This window comes from Physeter macrocephalus, chromosome 17 (genome assembly GCF_002837175.3).
Source record: "Physeter macrocephalus isolate SW-GA chromosome 17, ASM283717v5, whole genome shotgun sequence".
Taxonomy (NCBI): domain Eukaryota; kingdom Metazoa; phylum Chordata; class Mammalia; order Artiodactyla; family Physeteridae; genus Physeter; species Physeter macrocephalus.
Genome location: NC_041230.1, coordinates 46187864 through 46195683, shown reverse-complemented (window position 1 = coordinate 46195683; position 7820 = coordinate 46187864). Strand labels below are relative to the sequence as shown.

The 7820-nt window shown below is 44.0% G+C and overlaps 1 pseudogene; it reads right to left on the bottom strand.

Annotated features, from left to right (window-relative positions):
• Positions 1-6333: 6333 nt before the first annotated feature.
• Positions 6334-7238, bottom strand: LOC102988969 (60S ribosomal protein L5-like; annotated as a pseudogene).
• Positions 7239-7820: the final 582 nt, after the last annotated feature.

The window sequence follows — 7820 nt, the reverse complement described above, 5'->3', positions numbered from 1 at the left end:
GATGGCCATAAAGCTTGTAGTCATGGTGTGTTTGAAGAAGACGGAGAAGACTTATGGTCTCTCCCCATGCTCTATGGGGAGGCTGGAGAGTGGTTTAGAGATATAGGACTTGAATGCCTGTTTGGAAATGCATTGACCTCAAATTCTTCCTCTGCTTCATGTGAGTCCCTAACAGCAGAGAGTGATAGTGGCAGGTAGCCTCGTAGAGGACCCCCAGTACTCCCCACCTCCTGGTACTCACTCCCACTGAGTGTGGGCAGGACCTGTGACTTACTTCCAACCAACACAATATGGCAAAGGTAGTGGTATGTCACTTCCAAGGTCAGGTTATGAAAGATTGTGATATGTGTCTCACATTGTCTTTCTCTGACCTGCGTCCTTGTTTTCACGCAGCAAGCTGCCATGTTGTGAGTTGACCTAGTGGTGAGGCCACATGGCAAGGTCTTGAGGATGACCTCTTGCCAGCAGCCAGATAGCAACTAAGGCCATCAATCCACAGTCCTCCTGAACTAAATTCTGTCAACAACCACACGAGCTTGGAAGCCAGTCCTTCTCTGGTTGAACTTTCAGATGAGATTCCAACCCTGGCTCATGCCTTGATTGCAGCCTTATAAGTCTGAAGCAGAGGGCCCAGCTAAGCTGTGCCTGGATTCTTGATCTATACAAACTGTGAGATAATGCATGTTGTTTTAAGTCACTAAGTTGGTGGTAATTTGTTTTGTAGTAATAGATGACTAACACAGTGATGTTCCAAGGTCCACTGAGACAGAAAGGAGTGTGTGGGATGGGAGAGAAACTTCGGGGTGGCCTAGCCATTCACCAGCTGCTTCCAGGAGCATTGAGCCTGGCAAGTTTCTGGGTGTGGCTCTGTTGTGATGTTAGCCTAGACCCACTGCAGACAGCTCTGGCTTTGTGGAACTTCGTGGAACTTGGGCAATAAGCTTCTCCTAGAATGTGTCAACCAATCCAAACCTTTGCCCCAACTCTCACGATCTGTAACAGGAACATGTCGTGGGATCTTCTAGCACCACGGTGAAATGGACGCACCTCCTTATATTTCAGCCAACTTTAGAAAGAACAACTGCTATCAACCCAGCCTAGAGGGTCGAAGCAAGGACTTGGCAGGCCAGACAGAAGGGGAAGTTTAAGAAAAATATCATAGGGCTCATTCAGAAAATCTGTTTTCCACTGACTGTTTTCTTGGGTCTGAAGGAGTCTGAAGATAAATGCTGCAAATAGCAGAGGTCTTTTCCTCTATCTGTTCTGTTCTGTCTCTGAGGTTGAAGGAATCACTCAGGACTCAACTTGCTGTATTGTACGCACTGAACTTGAAAGAAAACCAAAAACCTAGTGCATGCCAGGTATTTCTTCTCGATTCGCCCTTAATGCACTTCTGAACTCGCCCAAAATATTGGGATTCTCTCTCCAAATCATGCTTAGTTGATATCTTAACATTTTAATCAGGGCTTATTTAGCTTTGTAGAGTTTGAATTTTGCTCCAAGTGAAGTATTTGGCTCTGGAGCTGTCTTTTGGGAGTACTGCAGATGCTGGAGAGCTTTCCTCCAATAACACATACGTAATTGTTTTTATCGCTTTTATATATTGGGGTTCTAGGTAAGATTACATTTGAAAAACAAAAAGACCTCCAGTAAGAAAATGAAGAGAAAAAAATTTTAAAGTGTTGCCCAAATCACTGAGTTTGAGCATTTGCAAAAGATGCTAGCCCTCTAAACCATGATAGGGTATACTTAATTTAATATTTAAAATATAATTATTAATATAATTTATTGAATGCTTATCTTATACCAGGCACCTGGGTGAATTTATTTCGGGCATCAGTGTGTCCTTTATTTCATACAAACGTATTTTAGCCCCTAACAGAGAAGAAAATGGCCTCTGACTAAGAGAAACCAAGGCATCTTGATCCCTGCTTCTGAAGGATCTAGTGAAGGGGCAGGTGACACGGAGATCACTATGAGTAGCAATCAGGCTCACAGCAGGCGCCAGGTGGCCAGGGGCTACCCCCGTTGACTGGAATAATTAAAAGCACCTCCTTTCACTCTTACAAATATCCCAGTTTGGAAGATAAATTTTATGGTCCACCCAAGCTAAGGCTGAGAGGCCAAAAGTCGTATGTGTGTGAAAAGAACTGCCTTTTGGTAAAATCACTCACATTTCCTGCTTTCACTTAATGTAAACAAAAGTTGATCATCAACGTTTATATATTTAATTGACTTATTGATAGATTAGGTTAAAATATAGGGGGTTTTACCCTGCCATCAATTATTGGCAATTTTCTCATTCTCTTGACAAGTATATAAAATTAGTCTTGGTTTACCCAGGTCAAGGGAAAATGCTGTTTAGTTGACTCACTTCTTCCAGCTCTGACAGTTTCCCAGTTGCCATGGATAACATTCATCCTTTGGAAAGCATGAGTATCTGCTTTTCTATATGGAGATAATGACTGTCATGGATTTCTGGGGAGGGAATCTACCACCCACACTGTACTTTCTTTTACTTGCTGCTCCTCCAGGAGTAATTGTGAATCGGAGAATAGCTATATGGAAATCAGAGCTGAACTAGCCTATAAATCACACGTGTCATCGTTTCCCCAAACTGTGCTTGATTTATGATACACCCTAATGCTTCACTGCTATGGCCACACCATTCTCTTGATATGAAATCACATACGTACACCATCGGGGACCACTTAAAGACTATACAAAGGGGGAAATAAAAACAAAGCAGAGTCAGAGTTGGAGATGCTGAGACACATACGGGATGCAAACACATCAGTGGAAAATCTGGGGGAAGCTGGAAATAAATGTTCACAGCATAGAGAGCAATGGAGACAATCATTTGGTCAACACTGGATTATCTAAGCTAATGGAGAATGGAGGGGTTTATACAGCTCTTGAAATAATCAAATGCTCGTCTCTAGGTACGAAAATGCCCCTATGACTTCATCCTCGGGCACTCTAAGCAAAGGAATCGTCAAGATTAGCTGCCAGTCAAAACTGGTAAAGGTTTCCCTTTGGCAGAAAAACGTGTTGGGGGAAAGCTAAGAGCATGGCCAGAGAAAGGAAGACTACAGGAAGTGGGGCTGATTAAGAGCCCTCTTCCATCCTTTGCTAAGCTAGGCACTGGAGATCGGGGGATGAACTTGGGGAACTGTCCCATACCCACGTCCACCCAGATTAAAATTGCAGAGGTGGGATTCAGCTGCCCATATCCATCGGCATGACCCCAAGAACACACTTCCTCTGATGAGTCAGTCTTGAGGCTTGCTCTCAGTGGAATGTCCTTCATTAAAAAAAAAAAAAAAAAAAAAAAAAGTCTCCAAGTCCCAAGTATTCCAGGAACCTGTCTGGGATAATTTTCGAAAATACTGCAACAAAGAGAAACAGTCAGTGATGAAGTCATAAGGAAGCTAATGGGAAACCTAATTGTCCTCCTTTTGGGCTGCCATGAATTTTCTCTCCCTCCAGGGCACGTCTGGAATCAGCTAAAACCCATCAAAGCAGCTCGGGGGAATGGGCAGAGACAGAGAGAGAGAGCGATCTGGACTGTGCTTACCTCTGCCAGGGCAGCCCTGTCTCTTCCAGCAGCCTGTCTTTCCCAATTGTAAATGATTTCGCTGCTGATTGTTATTGGGAGATGATTCCACACTTGTGGGTCTTCTCCCTTCACATGTTCTGCCACTTAATTTGTTTCATTTTGCCTGGTTACTTGTCGTCACTTTGGGAATTGAGCACAATGTCTTGATCAGATGGACTTGAGTTCAAGTCCTAGCTCTGTCTCTTGTAAGCTGTGATCAAGTTAGCTAATCTTTCTGAGTGTCAATTCTCTCACCAATAAAATGGAGATAATAATATCTAGATTGTAATGTACTTATGAGAATTGAACAGACATAAATAATCTGGCATATTGCCTGACATATAGTAGGCACGTAGTATGACTATGCGTGTGTGTGTGTGTGTGTGTGTGTGTGTGTGTGTGTATTAATCAGGGTTCTCCAGAGAAGCAGAACCAATAGTATGCGTATATCTTCCTCCCTCCCTCCCTCCCTTCTTTCCTTCCTTCCTTCCTTCCCTCCCTCCTTCTTTTTCTTTCATCATATATCTAATCTATCTAATTAATCTATCATCTATCAATCTAATCTATCCTCTATCTATCTTTCTACCTATCTATCAAGAGATTTTTTTTTTTTTTTTTTTTTTTTTTTTTTTTGCGGTACGCGGGCCTCTCACCGCTGTGGCCTCTCCCATTGCGGAGCACAGTCTCCGGACGCACAGGCTCAGCGGCCACGGCTCACGGGCCCAGCCGCTCCGCGGCACGTGGGATCCTCCCGGACGGGGGCACGAACCCGCGTCCCCTGCATCGGCAGGCGGACTCCCAACCACTGCGCCACCAGGGAAGCCCAAGAGATTTATTTTAAGGAGATAGCCCATGCAACTGGGGAAGCTTGATAAATCAAAACCTGCAGGGTAAAAGCTGGCAGGCTGAAAACCCAGGAAGTTGCACTTGTGGTCCAAAGGCAGTCCTGCTGGCAGAATTCCTTCTTACTTGGGGGAAGGCAGCCTTTGTTCCACGAAGGTCTTCAGCTGACTGGACGACGCCCACTCCCATCATGGAACGTCATCTGCTTTACTCAAAGGCCATCACTTTAAATGGTTAATCTCACCTAAGAAACACCTTCACAGAAACATCCCGAATAACGTTTGACCAAATATCTGGGCACCATAGCCCAACCCAGCCCAGCATGTACGTATTTAAAATTGGGACCCGTGTGGCTGCTTACATGCATCCAATAATTATTTGCATCAGATGATTGTAGGCAGCCTGGACTTCCTAATAACTTTTGAGTACTCACTGGCTTTCTGTGGAAAAAAATTTCAGTAACTTTGGCCAGTCATTCCAGACCCCACGTTTTGGATCTTTCAAAATTTATTCCACTGTGGTTGTCCATGCCAAATCTTGAGTTAAGGAAAACTCCTCTCTCCAGCTGACCTGAAGCAAATCTTTCGGAGGAAAAAAAAAAAAATCCAGAAAAATGAACATGTCTAGGCAGAGAAAGATGCTGAAGAGAAAGTAAATCCATTCACTCTTTCCTCAGAGACATGTGATCACTCTGGCACCGTAAACTCTTCATTTTGGCTTTATTGGCATAGTGCCACGGCTTTGATGGAGAGACCACAAAGCTTTGTCAGTTCCTTGAGGTCTACGGGACTTCTCAGAGTGGGGAGTGAGCTGTCTGTTCTATTACCACTCTAACCAAATGAAGCATATTTTCCAATCATGGTGGTCTTTGGACCCCCTTGAAATGGGCTTTTTACATATATAAGGATGGGCTCGGTCAAAAGGACTCTTGCACCTTCAGATAAAGTCACTAACATTGCAAACCTATGGTGCAAGCCTGCGTGGCTCATGGGTCTTCTTTTCTATAACTTGCCTCTTGGCTTTTGAGACATTAATCTTGGCTTCCTCACTTGTCTGTCTCAGATTATGGTGTCTCTTGGTGTCACTAAATTATATAAGTCTTTGACCACACCCTTGAGCTGCCTCCATAAAGGAATATGCTTAAGGGAATGCTGTGCTTCCCTGGCCCTCCCCTACTTACGGTTTTTCACTCTCTTCTTGATGCCAGCAACCATCTTGGAAGATCAAAGTGATATGGAATGAGATAGGGCAAGCTAGATAGACAGCTCCTTAGATATTTTAGGTTGTTTTTAGACAGTTATTCCAGATTGACCACATTTCTATGGATTCCTCTGTGTAGGGGCTTTCCTAAAGAGACCCACATCCCAAACGTTTTTCTGGGGTAGCCAGTGTTCCTACTTTTTCAGCTTTTTCCATCTCTGTTTTTAGCATACACACGAAGGGAAGGCTTTCTCTCTCATCTCCACATGGCCTCTCATATGTCTGGGCCGTTTTCCTAAATTGCCTCTGTCTTTCCTACAGGGCTACCTAAACAACTCTTACTCTTCCCACGAAGTTTAGGTCAGATGGATGGAAGGAGCCATGAAGATCTCAGAGGTATCCCCAAGTTTTAGTGCCGACTTTACCACCAACTTGCTGTGTGACATAGATCAGTATGCTTGCTTTCTCTGGTTTTTCTCATATGTCAAAATGAAGGTGACTTTCAGTTGATAAGCAAGTCCTTACCTGTTCAAAAAATCTGCACTTTCAGGATGCTGCTAGGTTCCTATGGGGCAGGTAGCTTCCAAGCAAAGATTCATCCCTGTTTTTTTTTTTTTTTTTTTTTTACTTGTTCAGTAAGTTTATTGCTGTCTTTACCTGAAAAATCTTCATAGAAATTGTGGTTTGGTTGATTAACTCTCAGCAGCCCGTTCCTGAGCTCTAAGGAAGCTTGTCTTCTTCTGAGCTGCCCAGTCTTTCTTCTGGGCAAGTGACATTTTGGGACGGTTCCACCTCTTCTCTTTAACTTCTTCTTCAGGCTTCTTCTCATACACTGGATTCTCTCGTATCGCAGCATGAGCTTTCTTATCCATCTCCTCCATCATGTCTGGAGTTACTTTGTTCTTTATGTATTGAGAGAATTGTTTTTTGTAAGCATCTTCCTCTTCTTCGAGCAGGTAACGCATATAATCTGCAACATTCTGCCCCATGATGTGCTTTCGGTGTACCTCAGCATTGAATTATTTGCTTTCTGAGTCATAACCAGGGAACCGTTTGGTACTGTGAGGGATAGAGAAGCCTCCATTGCCAGCTCCCTTCAGGGCCCCCAAAACTTTATTCCCAGTAGTAGTCCTGGCAAGCCCTGCATCCAGGTGACAGGTGAAGGCACCGGGTTGACCATCCATGCTTTCCATATTGTATTCGTCTCCAGTTACGTTGACTTGGCCTTCATAAATTTTGTCCATACCAAACCTATTAAGAAGCCTGCGTGCCAGCAGCAGGCCAGTGCAATATGCTTTGGCATAATTTGTCAGGCCAACCTTCACGCCATACTTCGGGAGTTCGTGAGCATAAGCTGCACAGATTATCATATCTCCTTGTGTACGGGCATAAGCGATCTGACAAATGTTATCTCGGTTACTCGAACTATCATTCTGTATTTGGGTGTGTTGTACTTATTTTTATCTTGGATTACCAATCGTTCCCAAGCATAGTAGTCAGTTTCGCCCTCTCACCGTCTTCTAAATTTCACCTGGTATCTCTTGAAGTAGGCCTTATTCTTGATAACTTTAACAAACCCCATCCTGTAGAACAGAGGTCCTAGCAGCCACTGAGCTGCGGAACCAGCGTGGCTCCGGAGAGGAAAAAAATAGATTCGTCACTTTTGTATGGTCTCGGCATCCATCAACAAGCCCAGGTCATGCTGTTGTACCAGCTGCGACTCAGGCAAAAGTCTAGCTCTTTCAATGATGTTTATTGCCTGATTCACTGGGATGAGAAAAAGAAACATTGAACTCTCAGAAATCCTTCCCTCTGGAATTCACGTATCCTGTGAAGGCAGCTTAGCAGTATGGTCAGGACCACATATACCTTGGTGACACCAATAGACAACGTAATCTGAGAGATACAAGTGGGAAAACCAAAATCAGTGGCTCAAAAGCCGAGAGGCAAGGCACGGAAAGTAAGTGTTGAGAATCACATACTTCCAATATTGAAAAAGACATAAGGTCAGTGGCTTCACCCTGGATCAGAGACATCTTTTCCCAGTGGACATTCTACACTTACTTGATTCCCCTCTGTGATGTTCAGCTCACTACATGCCGAGGCAGTCCCTGCGACTGTTGGAACACTGAGAAAGAACGATGGTCAAATTCTACCAGAGCTGAAGCCCACATTGTTT